The 17,604-nt window shown below is 42.9% G+C and overlaps 1 protein-coding gene across 4 annotated transcripts in view; it reads left to right on the top strand.

Annotated features, from left to right (window-relative positions):
• RAPGEF4 (Rap guanine nucleotide exchange factor 4) overlaps nt 1-17,604 on the top strand; it is a 187,833-nt gene that overhangs the window by 81,926 nt on the left and 88,303 nt on the right. The window lies entirely within an intron of this gene.

Genomic DNA, 17,604 nt, shown 5'->3' with positions numbered 1-17,604 from the left:
TCATCATGCGAAAGGCTGGGCTGGATGAATCCCAAGCCGGAATTAAGATTGCCCAAAGAAATATCAACAACCTCAGATATGCAGATGACACAACCTTGATGGCAGAAAGTGAGGAGGAATTAAAGAACTGATTAATGAGGGTGAAAGAGGAGAGCGCAAAATATGGTCTGAAGCTCAACATTAAAAAAACGAAGATCATGGCCACTGGTCCCATCACCTCCTGGCAAATAGAAGGGGAAGAAATGGAGGCAGTGAGAGGTTTTACTTTCTTGGGCTCCATGATCACTGCAGATGGTGACAGCAGTCACGAAATTAAAAGATGCCTGCTCCTTGGGAGAAAGGCGATGGCAAACCTAGACAGCATCTTAAAAAGCAGAGACATCACCTTACCAACAAAGGTCTGTATAGTTAAAGCCATGGTTTTCCCAGTAGTGATGTATGGAAGTGAGAGCTGGACCATAAAGAAGGCTGATCGCCGAAGAATTGATGCTTTTGAATTATGGTGCTGGAGGAGACTCTTGAGAGTCCCATGGACTGCAAGAAGACCAAACCTATCCATTCTTAAGGAAATCAGCCCTGAATGCTCACTAGAAGGGCAGATCCTGAAGCTAAGGCTCCAATACTTTGGCCACCTCATGAGAAGAGAAGACTCCCTGGAAAAGACTCTGATGCTGGGAAAGATTGAGGGCACAAGGAGAAGGGGATGACAGAGGACAAGATGGTTGGACAGTTTTCTCGAAGCTACAAACATGAGTCTGACCAAACTGTGGGAGGCAGTGGAAGACAGGAGTGCCTGGCATGCTCTAGTCCATGGGGTCACGAAGAGTCGGTCACGACTAAATGACTAAACAACAACATTATTTCTCATGATTTGGTCACTATAAATGCCCATTGTTGCCGTCTAGAACTGTGTTTGCTGTTTCAGCATTACTACTATTACTCCATTTATACCTCAACGTCTTCTAAAGAGCTCAAGGTGGCCTCATTTTATCCTCACAACCAGTGCTTTTTTTTCTATATAAAAAAAATGTTTAGGGGTAGTCATATTGAAATAGTGCCCCTCAATGAGGCCAAACAAAGATTCACAAAATGTTTAGGGGTATCCGTCCCCCCCCAAAAGCACTGCTCATAACAAACCTGTGCAGAGAGAGAGAGAGAGAGAATGACTTGCCTATTTAACCCAGAGAGCCTAGTCCAACATTTGAAGAGTTATACTACACCGACTGTCTTACATTGACAATACCATGTTGCTGACTCATTTTAAGTGAGTGGTCTACTAAGACCCTTAGTTTTTCCTCCACATGTACTACTCTCTGCCTGGGTGCCACCCACCCTATATTGGTGCATCTGGCTTTTCCTTCCTGAATGCAGTGCTTATTATTATTTATCTCCCTACTGAACTTAATTTTGCAATGTTTGATGAAATGTCACAGGGCAGTGGGACCAGAAAAGCATCTAGCTACTGAAAGCATTTATCATCTCTCCCCCCATTTTTCCACCTTGGCCAACAGCTGCTTTTCAACAAGGCACAAATATCCTATAGCTGTTGAGTCACTGCCTTAATTAGCTTTTCAGAAGCAGGTGGCCGACTGTTGCAGTAGGAGTCTTACTTTTTTTTTTTGCCAGCGTCCCTGAAATGTAACAGAGACTGGCATTTCACCTAAGGCAAGGAACCAGATCACTGCCTCTCAGGTCTCCTAATGAGAATCTGCAGGATTTGTCAAACATTGAGCAATATTTTTGAGTTGCTAGCTACCTCGCACCCCTCTTCCGTTTGAGTTGGCAGGGAAAAAACCCTGTAGCACTTGTAACTATGAAATCTTGATTCTGTTTGTAGGTTCTGTGCTGTTGCCAAGTGGTCGCTGGCTCTAGATATTGTTGTGTGTAGCCATAGTGCACATGGCCTGGTTTGCACATCATGCTCAGGCAAATCTTAGCTCAGCCAGAGGCATAACTTGGCTCCTTTGCACCCTTGGTAAGGAGCTGAATTGGTGCCGGGAGAGATCATGGATCAAAAACTCAAAAAGTTTGCTTTTCGTCGCCTTTTGTGCTCCACCAGTGACACAGCCATTGGGGTTGCTTCTGCTCCTCTCTGGCTCTCCTCCTCATCTTCCTCTTCCTCTGTTGGTCCATCTGGCTGCCTTCCTAGGTGATTTTTGTGCTCCCCCGGTTCTGCGCCCTGGCGGGGGCCAACTTACCCAATCCTTAGGTACACCCCTGAGCTCAGCACAGCAGGGAAAAGGATCATGGGGGAGCAAGCAGGCTGCAAACTCCACTCCAGAATCCCACACATTCAAACTGAGCCATGGTTTCGCTTAGTGTGATGTGATTCTCTCTCATATTGCTACCAGTTGGAAGATACTTATGTATTAGCTGTTTTCAATGTTCCCCTTACATATTTAAGCATGATAAACTACTTTAAATATAAACAATATAAGTAACATGTTGGGTAGGAAACATACACCTGTTGCATCATCATCATCATCGTTGTTGTTGTTGTTGTTGTTGTTATTATTCAAACTTGAAACAAATAATAAAATATGCTGGGCAAAACAGTATGATATCGAAGTGAAATTGATGGGCAATTGATGTAACTGTTAAGTGATCCAAAGGGGAATAAATAAATAAATTTATGAGGGTACAGAAGCACTGATCTATTTTTGATATGTTCACACATCATATCTTTGGTTTAGACAAAAAAAATCTCTCATTTCTGGTGGGTTAGAAATGGGAAGCCTTCCTAGCCATTTTGAAGGGCTTAGTCATGTGCTTTTTTAATGATGTCGTGGGCTTATCTGCATCCCTAAACCCGTGCTGGTATTCAATAACTGTCTATTGGGTTAATTATACCCTGTACAAGGGATGGCCCAGGTATGGAGAACCTGTGGTCCTCCAAATGTTGATGGACCGCAGTTTCCCGTATCATTGACCATTGGATATGCTTGCTTAGCCTGATGGAAGTTGGAGACAGGTTTCTCATCCATGTTATATATCACCATGTTGATTTTGCAAAGGAGGGTAAAGGTAAAGGGACCCCTGACTATTAGGTCCAGTCGTGGCCGTCTCTGGGGTTGCGGCGGTCATCTCTTTATTGGCCGAGGGAGCCTGCATACAGCTTCCGGGTCATGTGGCCAGCATGACTAAGCCGCTTCTGGCGAACCAGAGCAGTACCTATTTATCTACTTGCACTTTGATGTGCTTTCGAACTGCTAGGTTGGCAGGAGCAGGGACCGAGCAATGGGAGCTCACCCCGTTGCGGGGATTCGAACCGCCGACCTTCTGATTGGCAAGTCCTAGGCTCTGTGTTTTAACCCACAGCGCCACCCGCGTCCCTGCAAAGGAGTGTACAAGCTATTAAATAAATAGTTGGGGTGTTGTTGTTTTTTGCCACATTGCATAGAAAACAGCACTCCTCAGGCAGAAAGCGCTGTCTGGTGTTTTTAGGAAGCTCTAGAATGTACCTATGCAAAGTTTTACAGAATGAAGGACTTTTGTCTGCTTAAGGAGTTGTACAGCGGAAGGTTCTCGGAAGACCATCTACAGTGGTACCTCGGGTTACAGACGCTTCAGGTAACAGACTCCGCTAACCCAGAAATAGTACCTCAGGTTAAGAACTTTGCTTCAGGATGAGAACAGAAATCGTGCGGCGGCAGCGGGAGGCTCCATTAGCTAAAGTGGTACCTCAGGTTATTCCACATTGAGCTTGGAAAGCTTGCTATCATTTGCATCGTCCTATAACTTCTTTCCTCACTTTCTCGCTTCTTATTAAATGTAATCAAAGAGGCTTCAGTTAAGTCAAGCCATGCTGTTCTAAAAGCATCATTCACACAAGTGGCAAGAGGGAGATATTCTCTTCAGTACTCTAATATATAAAAAAAAATTGAGCAAATGCCAGCGCTCCATCGAAACAATGTGATTTCACAATATTTTTGCATGTGGAAATGTGCTTCATTAAATAAAACCACAGTTAAAATTAAGGCTTCTTTTGAAAGGCCATTGTATAATTGAGATTCAGCCTTAGAGGCTGATGCGACTTCTCACATGTAGATCATTAGATTCCCCTTGTGTTTCGTTGCAGACACAAAGCCAGTACTCTTCCAGTATGATTCATCATGTTTTGCTTCATGAGTTCCTTAAAAAAACAAACTTTAAACAATATTTAGACATGATGCATCAAAACCCATTACAGTGGTACCTCGGGTTAGGTACTTAATTTGTTCTGGAGGTCCGTTCTTAACCTGAAACTGTTCTTAACCTGAAGCACCACTTTAGCTAATGGGGCCTCCTGCTGTTGCCGCGCTGCCGGAGCCCGATTTCTGTTCTCATCCTGAAGCAAAGTTCTTAACCCAAGGTACTATTTCTGGGTTAGCGGAGTCTGTAACCTGAAGCGTATGTAACCCGAAGTACCACTGTAGTTAATATTGATTTCCTCGATTTATATCCCGCCTGCTCTCCAGGGAACTCAAGGTGGCACACATGGTTCCCTCCTGCCCATTTTATCCTAACAACAACCCTGTGAGGTAGGTTAGGCTAAGTGGCAGTGACTGGCCCAAGGTCCTCCAATGAGCTTCATTTGAACATGGCCGCCACCTCACCTTGCCCTGCCCTGCCCCGCCCCATCCCTGTTCCAGTGCCCCATCCCTCTCCTAGTCTGAGGCAGCATCACCCCCACTGCTGTTCTGCCAAACTCATTACACTGCTCTGTGTAGCAATGTTTTCCTCTTTGTGTTCTTAAAGGTAAGATACAGTAGGTCAAATCTATAAACCGTTGTTCTCTCTCTCTCCCACAGACAATTGCGTCGTAATTGCCGTTTTCAGCTGTTCTATGATTCCTCTGTTTTAAAGCACTTTTTCTGGTTTTCCTTAATGCAATTCACAGCTTCTCTTACTATACCACCATAGCTTCAAATCCGATAGATTGCAGGGAGAAGCAAAAAAATCCCCCACTGCAAGGCAGCAAGGGGAAAGGATTTTGTTTGGAGGATTATATAATACAGCATGAGAGAAAGCCAATATACCGTACTTTTCCATCTATAAGATGCCCCCCATCTATAAGACCCCCTCTATTTTTGGGGACTCAAATTTAAGAAAATGAAGGGAGATGGCGGAGGATTGCCCAGAGTTGTTGAGCTTTTTTTTTGGGGGGGGGGGATTGCTGAAAATTGCTCACCTGCACACATCGCTAAATCTGCCTCCCATCTGTCCAATCGGCGGCAGAAGCTACCAGTCGCTCGCCCAATCAACACCACGTATTGATGCAGCAACCAATAACACCCACAATAGCTGCTGACAGCCTCGGCAGCAACAAATCAAACGTCCATCCTATGCACTACCCATGTATAAGTCAGCCCCCACTTTCTAGCATGGTTTTAAAAGAAAGAAAAATAGTCTTATACACAGAAAAGTACTGAACTTTATTCCATTCCTGCATCACTGTAATAACAGATCCGCTTTAGAAACACTTTCTGAGAGTGGGAGCCAGGACACCTGTTGCCATGAAAGAAATAGGTGCCTGGCTCCCACTCTCAGATACACAGTGCTCAGACTCGTGGCTCAATAGTTCCCCAAGGCTTTATTCCACAAGTCGCTACATGGCTTGAACGTAGGTCAAAGATGCAGGTCACAGAAGCAGAGCTCTATGGTACATGGCTAGACCAAATCGAAGACACTTGACAGGGAAGGCGGGCACCATCATTCACATGGTTCTCATCCTGAAGGAAAGGGCTGAGCCAGCAAGCAGGCACTCATGTGGGCAGGGTAGCTTGGCCCATGCCTGTGCCTCCAATGGTGTGACCTTGCAGAATGGAGACTCCTCAACTGGTTCACGCCCTTCCCTTCTTGCCGGGACCACCTTGCTCTCAGGAGATCTGTCAGGGTCTGGCCCCATGAGCTCTTCATCTTCTGCTGTGCCATCTAACACCAGCAGGGCAGGGGTGATACCTGATGAACTGTCCCTCAGACCTTGTGGGGGGCTGGACTATATTTTGAAGGGGGAAAAAAGAATGAATTCCTGTGCCCCACAAATAACCCAGAGATGCATTTTAAATAAAAGGACACATTCTACTTATGAAAAAACATGTTGACTCCCAGACCGTCCGCGGGCTGGATTGAGAAGGCGATTGGGCCAAATCCGGCCCCCGGGCCTTAGTTTGCCAACCCATGTTTCAGAACATCTTTGGAAAGTATGAGGGAGGGATGAATCTTTCATGTGATTATTCATGTGATTATATATTGGGTATGTATGTGTGTAGATATAGATGTATTATTATTATTATTATTATTATTATTATTATTATTATTATTTATACCCCGCCCATCTGGCTGGGTTTCCCCAGCCACTCTGGATGGTTTACAGCACACCTTTTTTTGGTAAAACATTAAATTTTCCTGATACAGTGTTGCCTTCAGATGCTTTCTAAAAGTCTGATACAGTCAAACCTCAGTTGTTAAACATAATCGGTTCCAGAAGACCATTCAACTTCCGAAACATTCAACAACTGAAAACTGAAAGTGGAAGCCTCAATACAGTAGGGAAACTCAAAACGGAAGCCACATAGTACGTTCAGCTTCAAAAATCGTTCAAAAACCGGAGCAGTTACTTCCTGGTTTTCGGCATTCAGGAGCTGAAACGTTCGAAAACGGGGCTGTTCGAGAACCAAGGATTGACTGTCGTGTGTTTCCTTGACATCTGATGGGAGGGCCCTCTGTCTGGTTCCCTGTGACTTCACTTCTTGCAGTGAGGGAACCGCCAGAAGGCCCTCATAGCTGGACCTCAGTGTCCAGGATGAACGATGGGGGTGGAGACGCTCCTTCAGGTACACTGGGTCGAGACTGTTTAGGGCTTTATAGGTCAGCACCAACACTTTGAATTGTGCTCGGAAACGTACCTGGAGCTGTATACTGTGGACCCTCTAGTTACATACCGCTCTGGATACGTAGCTTTTGGGTTACGAACGCGACAAACCTGGAAGTGTATACTTCTAGGTTTTGCCATACACGCATGCCCAGAAGCGCTCAATCATGCTGCACGCATGGGCAAAAGCAGTGCCTCTGCCTACGGACTTTTTGGGTTGTGGACGGACCCCCGGAACGAATTGAATTTGTATCCAGAGGGTCCACTGTAGCTAGATTATGGGCATGGTATGCATGGGTCCTTCAGATTTGGTGGGTCCCTCATTAGTAATGCCCCCTCAGATGGCATTACTCTTGGCAGCACCCTTCCCTAGGTGGACCCTTCAACATCAGTGATGGCTTCCCTTGCCCTGATGGTGGCAGACCCAGTAGCAAAACAACAGCAACAAAATGGTCCAACTGGCAAGCACTGCTGCTGCCACTCACCATTTTATCCCCCCCCCCCCATAACGGTGCTCTGGGGACCACCATGTCATGGGACCCGAAAGGCATTATGGGATATTTAAAATAGTGGGCCTAGCCTGGGCTCCAGCAGTAAGAACAGGGCCAAACCTAAGTGGCTGTAGCTGATATGCTGAGTAAACAGTAGCATGGTGGGTGATGGACCCTTCTGAGGACTTTGGCAAGTACCTGGTGTGCTAATCCCTGTTACTGGTCCTCTGTGTGTGTGAATGACATTTGATAGTTCCGTTCCTTTCATTTGTGTCTTGCCAAAGACCCCTCTCTCTTCCTATTTATTTTTTATTTATTTTGGGGGGGAGTCTAGACCAGGCATAGGTAAACTTGGCCCTCCAGATGTTTTGGGACTACAACTCCCATCATCCCTAGCTAACAGGACTAGTGGTCAGGGATGTAGTCCCAAAACATCTGGAGGGCCGAGTTTGCCTATGCCTGGTCTAGATGATTCGTCCATTCTCTCATGCAGCCTTCCACAAGGAAATATTCTTCTGAGAAGGAGAAGGACAGGAGAACTGTCTTCTGCCTCTACATACAGAGAACAAAGTGTTTGAAACAAAAAAGGGAGAGAGGAAGCCAGGAGTGACACAGGCAGTTTCAAGCTGCTCGGCAGCAATGGGGAGCACCAGCCTTTGAGTACCAGCTGGCAGAAGTGATGGGGGAGATGGTTGCTCTACACTATCTTTTGTGTGACAAAATTCATTTAGAACTGAGATCTGGACTCTAAGACCAGTTTGTTTAGGATAATAGGCAATCCTATGGTTACTTCTTTAGGACACAATTAAGGTGCACTGATTTTTGTATCGGTCATAGTTTTAGTTGCTTTTGACAACTGTTAACACTGCTAATTGATCTATACTGTTCCACCATTGATTTTCCCAAGATCTCTGCTTTTTTTACAAACTGCTTTGAAGGTGGGGTTTGTTTGGGGTTTTTTTATAGTCAAGCAGTATATAAATCTTATTTATTTATTTGTCACTTTTTACACAACAGTGTGCCAAAGCGTAGGAACAAGAAGCATTAAAACCAATTATGAAGAGGAGTTAGTTACAATTGTCCATTGTGTCAGAGTTAACCAGCATTGTATCTTGTCTACTGTCATATACAGTGGTACCTTGGTTTACAACCATAATCCATTCCTGAGGTCCGGTTGTAAACCAAAACAGGTTGTAACCCAAGGCACGCTTTCGCCAATGGGGCCTCCAAAAAACCCGGGTTGTAATCCAAAAAAAGGGACACGCACTTCCGGGTTTGACATGGTTGTCATCCAAAACGGTTGTAATCCAAAACGATTGCAAACCAAGGTACCACTGTATATTATTATAAACTTTTCTACTTGTATCCATGTATTTTATTAAGTTACTTTGCTTTTGCTCTAGTTTGGTCTAGTCCTTTGTTGACGTATAAAGCCCCAAATGGTTTAGGGAAAAAGTCTAAAGGATCGCCTTATCCTATTATGAGTCTGCCCATATACTGATATTATTATCAGATGCCAAGCTTTTGTCACCTTTTTTCTTCTGAGGTTAGACAATGGTTACAGGAACAGGGCCTTCCTGGTGTTGGTCCCCTAGAGTGTGGAATAACCTTTCTAGAGACATTTGCTTGGTACCCATTCTTGGTTCATTTCAGCACCATTTGTAAGTACTTTTAATGCACTCTGTCCTGCCCCCTTAAGATATAGTTAGTTATTTGCTACTGTTTATACTGATGCAGCATCAAGTCGTTAGTGCTTCCAAACATTTTAGAAAGAAGGGGAAGAAATGACTACAGGACTGCTAGTTTTTGTGCAATTCCTGGGCAATTTCTGTGGGGGATGTAATGTGTAGTCTGTTAAGAAATGCAGTTGATGGGTTAATTCCCCATGAGCAGAAATTACTCATTTCCCACAATGCACCTGCAGGCATCTTGTCACTTTCTTATCTCTGTTACTTGTGTAGATTTGGCAAGTAACTCTGTGTGTAAAAGGGCTCAGGTTACAACAAACTGGGTGGGTAGGAGATAGCTTTCAACAATTCCTGCAATCTGTTGGAACTGCAGATTTGAGTGAAGGCTTTTTTAAAAGGAGATCATCTGAGAAAAGAGTTGGGAAATTGCCAGGCACCAAGACTCGGAGAACACTATCAGTTATAGGACTTTGCAAGCAACTAACTGGGCTGTGGACTCTAACACAGCAAGGACTTCGAGGCAAAGAACCCTCTCTGGGTTCAGAGAGAGAAGACTTACTTGCAGCATCTGTAAATAGTGTCTATGTTGGTGATGGCTAAGTAAAGAGAACTGCAAAATGGCTGTTTTCTGTGGTGAGCTTCACTTCTTGACTGAGCTTCTGTAGCACATACATCTAAGAACCCCAAACTTTTGATATGTTAACTGGGTTAGAATCATAGAATCATAGAGTTGGAAGAGACCACAAGGACCATCGAGTCCAACCCCCTGCCAAGCAGGAAACACCATCAGAGCACTCCTGACATATGGTTGTCAAGCCTCTGCTTAAAGACCTCCAAAGTAGGAGACTCCACCACACTCCTTGGCAGCAAATTCCACTGTCGAACAGCTCTTACTGTCAGGAAGTTCTTCCTAATGTTTAGGTGGAATCTTCTTTCTTGTAGTTTGGATCCATTGCTCTGTGTCCGCTTCTCTGGAGCAGCAGAAAACAACCTTTCTCCCTCCTCTATGTGACATCCTTTTATATATTTGAACATGGCTATCATATCACCCCTTAACCTCCTCTTCTCCAGGCTAAACATGCCCAGCTCCCTTAGCCGTTCCTCATAAGACATCGTTTCCAGGCCTTTGACCATTTTGGTTGCCCTCCTCTGGACACGTTCCAGTTTGTCAGTGCCCTTCTTGAACTGTGGTGCCCAGAACTGGACACAGTACTCCAGGTGAGGTCTAACCAGAGCAGAATACAGTGGCACTATTACTTCCCTTGATCTAGATGCTATACTCCTATTGATGCAGCCCAGAACTGCATTGGCTTTTTTAGCTGCCGCGTCACACTGTTGGCTCATGTCAAGTTTGTGGTCAACCAAGACTCCTAGATCCTTTTCACATGTACTGCTCTCAAGCCAGGTGTCACCCATCTTGTATTTGTGCCTCTCATTTTTTTTGCCCAAGTGCAATACTTTACATTTCTCCCTGTTAAAATTCATCTTGTTTGTTTTTGCCCAGTTCTCTAATCTGTCAAGGTCGTTTTGAAGTGTGATCCTGTCCTCTCGGGTGTTAGGGTTCATTGTGCTTGAGATATTGTAAGGGGAATACAAGAGTTCCATCTGTGGTGGTTCAATCTGTGATGAGGGTTTCACACATGGAAGCCAGCTACCACTTGCTTTCAGTCACTGCATGATGAGCGTATAGATTTGAACGAGCCTTAAGAAAGCAGCATGCTAAGCTTAGTTCAAGACTACATTGAAATGATTAGAACTTGAGTGTGTTTAATACTTGGGAGAATCTGACCGACTGTTGACCAGTTCCAGAATTTGTGATCTCTATGTATATCTACCAAAATGCACACTGACAGTTGCTTATGACATAATCAAATAAATTTTGAAACAAGGCCAGAAAGCATGCTTCCAGTGCAATATATACGGATTAAAGGCCTTCTTTGATACAAAATTAACCAAAGAAAGGGCTTTCTCTTGTATTTAATCATAATGGAAACAGGCTTCCCTTTGTGGGATTAGCAATCAAAAAGACTGATTGAATATTAAAAAGGCATCCAGGGTTTCTTCAGCAAAGGCTGTTTTGAGAAGTATCATCTAAGGTCAGCCCTGGGCCTGATGAACACAGGATTTGCCATCGCTTTCAAAGAGAATTGGTTAGATACCTCATTTCCTTCCTGATCATGATGGCTTTAAAAGGCTAAACAGGTTTTTTTAAAAAAAAACAAACAAAAAAACTTGGCTTCTCAAGATTACAATAGTCATATATAAAATTTCAACCTTTAATACTTCCTAGAAAATAATTTCACCCCAACATTTGCAGAAATCAAGGTAAATAAAGGGGGGAAAGAAACCCTTCTTAGTATGAATATTTTTCCATTAGAAAACTTAATATCTTGGGGAAAGCAAGCAAGTATGGAATTTGAAAAGATAACAGTGAAGGATTGAAAGCACTGCGAAGGACTAGCAACCTTATGATTAGGTACACTCTAAATATTTGGAGTATGTATGTGATCACTATGGATTCAATATGAGAGAGTCTCTGAAACAAAAATAATATTTTTTTAATGAAGTGCAACAATCGGGCAGAATTGCGGTAAGGTTATTCTGGGCTAGTAATTCTGTCATAATTCATTCTGTATTCTGTCATAATTCATAAAAGAAGGTAAAAGGTAAAGGTAAAGGACCCCTGGATGGTTAAGTCCAGTCAAAGGCGACTATGGGGTTGTGGCACTCATCTCGCTTTCAGGCCGAGGGAGCCGGCGTTGGTCCACAGACAGTCATGTGGCCAGCATGACTAAACCACTTCTGGCACACGGAGGACCGTGATGAGTGCCAGGGCGCACGGAAACGCTGTTTACCTTCCTGCCGCAGTGGTACCTATTTATCAACTTGCACTGGTGTGCTTTCGAACTTCTAGGTTGGCAGGAGCTGGGACAGAACAATGGGAGCTCACCCCGTTGCAGGGATTTGAACCGCCAACCTTCCAATTGGCAAGCCCAAGGGGCTCAGTGGTTTAGACCACAATGCCACCCGTGTCCCCGATACATAAAAGAAGACCTACCTAAGACTCTGCTAGAAACAGAAACAGCAGGAGACCTTTAACATAATTGGTGGTGGTCTCACAAAGTGAAAGTTACAAGGAAACTGTTAATAATAATAACACCTCAATTAATAGGGATGCATAATCTTTTTAAAACTTAAATTATATAAATGGGTTTGTTAAACAAGTACAGTGGTACCTCTGGATGCGAATGGGATCCGTTCTGGAGCCCCATTCACATCCTGAAGCGAACGCAACCCACGTCTGCGCATGTGCGGGTCGCGATTTGCCGCTTCTGCGCATGCGCGTGATGTCATTTTGAGCGTCTGCGCATGCATGAGTGGCAGAACCTGGAAGTAACATGTTCCGTACCTCCGGGTCACCGCAGAGTGCAACCCGAAAATGCTCATCTTCAACCCGAAGTATGACTACATAAAAAACCAGTTTCATACATGATCATAGTAGCTGGAGTACATTATGCAAAAAAGGACTGGATAGACAGATGATGGCAATGCACTCATATGGCAAACAGGCTAAATATAATGGAAACCAGGTGTGCTTTTATTGGATATAGCAGAAGTAGATCAACATATCTCAATATACTGTATAGTTTTTATTATTATTTAGGGCTGAAAATTAGGAAATTAATTGCGTAAGATATGTCACATTTAATAATTCCTTTTGTTTTTCTCTGGATCATTTGCTTGTATACCCTTTCAGGAAGTTTGGAATACCTGAGTTAAATTTTGAAAGATGTATACACATCTCTCACACACAAATATGGAGGTTGTCTTCCTCATTATCACCGCCACAATGAATTACATTGGCTGCTCCGGCAACGCTATACCTTCCCATCTTATTGTGCAAAAGGCTGGGGAAGAAAGCAGATTAAAGCCCTGTGCAGGCAGCTAAATGTGGGGGGTAATCAATGTGTGGATCAGCTGTCATCCACAAAGCCCACGTCAGTATAAGCTAGATGCACAAAGGGACTGTTACCCATGTTTAGGCTCTGTGGAGAAGAGCCCACCGATGAATGGAGGCTGGGGCAAACCATTGGGCAAAAACTAGCCTTGTCTTCACACATATCCCCACATTTAGTTGTATCTACCAGGTCTTTTTAAGTATGGGGACCCCCAAATTGTCCCCATGTGTTCAGTTTCTGAAGTTTTATTGAATCTTCGGATTGGGTCTTGGATAATTGGAGAATAGGCTTCAAGGCTGATTAGAGCCTTTGTGTAGCACTTCCAGTCCAGCACTCTGTCTCACTGCTGGACCAGTCGGCCCCACAAAATGGAAAACATAAAGCAAATGCAATAACACCGTTCTATTGGGCCAACTCGAGTCATTACTCGTTTGCAATGTTGGTGGATTAGCTGTATTTTTGGAGCCTGTGTCCATAAAAAGTAGAAAAGCCTGATTAAGTTTGATGCTCTTTAGAACAAATGAGAAGCAGCTGAAGCAGACTATGTTAATTAGATAGAAACAATTAGAGCCTCGTTAAGAGTTATGGCTGGGGCCTTGGGTTGCACCGGCTTTCCAGAGACAACATAACACATTTAAAATTATACTACTAGTGAAAACGTAATGGCATAAGAATGCAAGGTATTTTCTCAATCACAAGTTACTTTGGAAGATGATCTGTGTGTTGGGAAAGGGGAAATGGGTTTTGAGTGAAGTATGTGGAACAAAAAAATCTTCCAGAACTAACTCCTCTTGTGAAAAACATCGCCCCAGCTAATGTTTTCATTGTTTAGAAGATGGAAATATATGTTCTGCTGTGAAAGTGATGTCCAAACAACTTAAAGTGTGGTTATAAGCACTCTCAACACACAGAGATTATTCAAAATGGGACGTTGCCTGATTCAGTAGTTTGGCTCTCTGTGTGTTTTCAAACCATGTTGTTGACTTCATCACTGCGAAGGATGATTTGCAATTGTTAGAGCTTGAAGAGGGATATTCTCATGCTGCTTGCACCATCCTTACAATTTCCCGCTATGTTCTGATTGCGGAATCTCTACTACAGAGATAATGGAAGAGGCAGAAAGGACGCAGCTTGACTTCTCAGGTTCTGTTTTCAGGCCTAGGCACTTAGATAATTCATCATTTGATTTATAAAGTGAGTGTTTTTAGTCAGCAGCTCATTCAGGAAAAACAAAAAGGCAGCATCTTCCTAATGTTATTTTTATAGTCACTTTTTCTTCTGACTTTACCTGCGTGTAAAGATCCTAGGACTGGTGGTGTGCTGATCTGGGGTCTTGTGAGTGACTTGAGCTATGATTTTCCAACTTTGTCGTGAAAACGGACAAATGGGACCAGATGGGCCCTTCCCCCCCCCCAACCATTTATATGTTTTTCTGTCCTCTTCTGGGACATAAATAGTGCCCAGCCATTAAGTGCTTTACGGAGTGGGTTCGTCTGGGAAACTGAGTTAGACTCTTTCTGAATTTTGAACTGGAAGACTACAGTATGGGATTTTGGTCCATAAATTAACTGAAGCAGAATAGCACTAAGCAATTTGTTGTTTGGGTCATTGTTGCTGCATTTTGTTTCCTTGGAGAAGAGTTTGTAGACCATGCACTCTTACCTTAGCATACACATCCGCTAGAAAAACCCATCTTGTAACTTGGCACAATATCATTTGAGCAGAGCACATTTTCGCCTCCTGATTTAAGCCCAAGGAGATTGTGTGCTGTGTGCACGAAGTTTTTTCAAGCATACAAGATTAATTGAAGTAAGTACTGTAAAGGAAAGGCAGGCCTTGGCAAAAGCAGGGGGCAGGGGAGAAATATCACACAAGTTGAATACTAGTAGTTGCATTGACTTTGGTCTCTTCCTGCATTTCTAGTTTCTGCCCTTCTCGTCCTTGTGCACCACCACCCTGGGTGACTTACAACAATTTAAAAGTGTATCATATATTTTAAAAATAAATAAAAATGCATATTATATCATATACAGTTGTACCTTGGTTGCCGAACGCCTTGGAACTTGTACATTTTGGCTTCCGAACGATTGAAAACCGGAAGTGAGTGCTCCGGTTTTTAAACAATTTTCGGAAGCCAAATGTCCGGTGAGGCTTCCGATTGGCTGCAGGGCACTCCTGCAGCCAATTGGAAGCTGCGCCTTGGTTTTCGAACAGTTCTGGGAGTCAAACAGACTCCCAAAATGCATTGTTCGAGAATCAAGGTACGATTGTAAAAGCAAGTTGTTGAATTAAACCGCAACATAAATGCAACCAAGGCAGAAACCATTGATAAAATTCCGATAGATAAAACAACAGGTACTTAGCATGCAAATTTCTGCCAGAATAAAGATGTGAGAAAGAGCCAGATAGGGGGCCACATGGGCGTCATGAGGCAAGATGTTCCCTGATGCTGGTACAGCCATTGTTAAGGCGCTGTCTCTTGGGATTTCCCATGCCCCATGGCTGTCACGGAAGTGTGTCTACTAATGTGGTAGAATTTTGAAGACATCTGTAACTGCATGCAACTGAGCCCAGTGGGTTAGAGCTGAGAATGCCAAGGTTGAAGGTTGGATCAGTAGATGAAGTTTTACAGTAATAATATAAATAACAAAATAGAAATGTGTTTAAAGTTAAAATATGAAGGATTTACAGACAAGTTGAGGGAAGTCGAAAAAAAGAGAAATAAGATGTAATTAAGATGTATGGAGTGTATAATTTTGTTTTGTATTTGAAAATTATATATATACACACACACACACACACACACACACAAGGTTGAAGGTTGGATCCCCGTATGGGACAGCTGCATATTCCTGCCTTGCAGGGGGTTGGACTAGATGATCCTCAGGGTCCCTTCCAACTCTAAAATTATTTGATTCTATGATATATGAAACGTAAAATTACAGTGGTGCCTCGCAAGACGAAAAGAATTCGTTCCGCGAGTCTTTTCGTCTTGCGATGTTTTTCATCTTGCGAAGCACGGTCCATCGCAACTGCGCCTCTTCAAGCGGCTTTTAAAAAAAAGCACAAGACGTTTTCGTCTTGTGAAGCAAGCCCATAGGGAAATTCGTCTAGCGAAGCAACGCAAAACCGAAAAACCCTTTCGTCTAGCGAGTTTTTCGTCTTGCAAGGCATTCGTCTTGCGGGGCACCACTGTATATACGCATTGACCTGGTTCAGATATAACACTAAACCATAGTTTAGCGTTACATGCATTCGGCTGCTGTATTTATTGATCCTCTGAAAGAGCACTGATTCATTATTTGGCTTTAAAATAAATAGCTCATGCAATGCTCTTCTTCAACAGTTCTTCCTTGAACAGAAAATGTTTCCCCCCTCTAGCTGTAGAGCATATTTAGATCCAGGCCACTGTATTTGGCATGATTGGTTAACAATTCCTCCCATAAATCTGCATCTTTCTTCCCTTTTTCTTCTTTATTGAATTTGCAAAAGAAGCAAATAAACAGATGTATACAAGTATATGAAAAACTTGGAACACATTTTAGGATAAAATTTATCTTTAAGCTGTTTTAATTATTTTTAAGTATCATAGTTTAAGTAGCCGGTACTGTTTTGTTCCTGTTTTCAGGCCTCTTTATTCCCACATTAAATACCCAGGAATTAGGATCTGGAATTAATTTTGTTTCAGAACACTACTGTCAGGTAACTTAAATAAAAAAATACTGATATCGTGATATGGGCAGTTCAGAAACCAAATCTGCAACATTTTAAGCAAGTTTGCCTTTGTTGTTTATAGTATTACTTGCGTAGCCCCATTCAGATTTGATGCAGTTACTGCAATAGTATCTACAGCATTGTAACTGCAAGTCTAGTTTAGGATTTACTATCCAATAACAAATAGCCACAAGGCAGGTCCTTTTTATGACATTCAGTTAAGTGGCATTGATCTGCCATGCGTGTTTCCCTTCACCACTCCCATACTATTTGAACTTGCCTTGGAGAAATGCTTACTAATTACTCTAATACACTGAGCAGGCAATATCTTAAATTAGAACCATGCCAGCGACTCTTCAGCAGATCTCGGAACATAATATTTTATTAATGCAAATACATTGGCTGGTTTTTCTCCTGAAACTGCAATAGGAGCCCTTCAGCAGATTTCTGGTGGCTCTGTGCAAAAATATTTGCAAGTGATGTTGCAAAAAAATTCAGAAAGTGAACGCAGTAAACAATCTGGGAGCCAAGATTTTGTCCAGCTCTTTTGATATAACATGACTAATAACTAATAAAACAAATATGCAAGACATTTATACAGCCAGTAGCAATTTTATGGAACGTGCTTCCAGTTGAGGTAAGATAGGCCTATTCCCTGCTGAACCAGTAACACCTATTGGAGATTTCGTTTATTCCATTTACTGATTTTTTTTACCTTTTTTGTATTGTATCCTTATAAAGCACTCAGAGAAAAGTGTAGTTAAACAGAATGTAAATTGTTTGAATCAATTTTTTAAAAGCTGCCCTATGTGTACACACAGCTAGAAAGTGCATTTGCTACCTCCCCAAAATGCACTTCTTTTTGGCTGAGTGTGCATACATTGTCATCTTCATTTTGT

Source organism: Podarcis vaucheri (genome assembly GCF_965113315.1).
Source record: "Podarcis vaucheri genome assembly, chromosome: 1".
NCBI classification, from domain to species: Eukaryota; Metazoa; Chordata; class Lepidosauria; order Squamata; family Lacertidae; genus Podarcis; species Podarcis vaucheri.
This window is presented reverse-complemented; position numbering and strand designations above follow the sequence as displayed.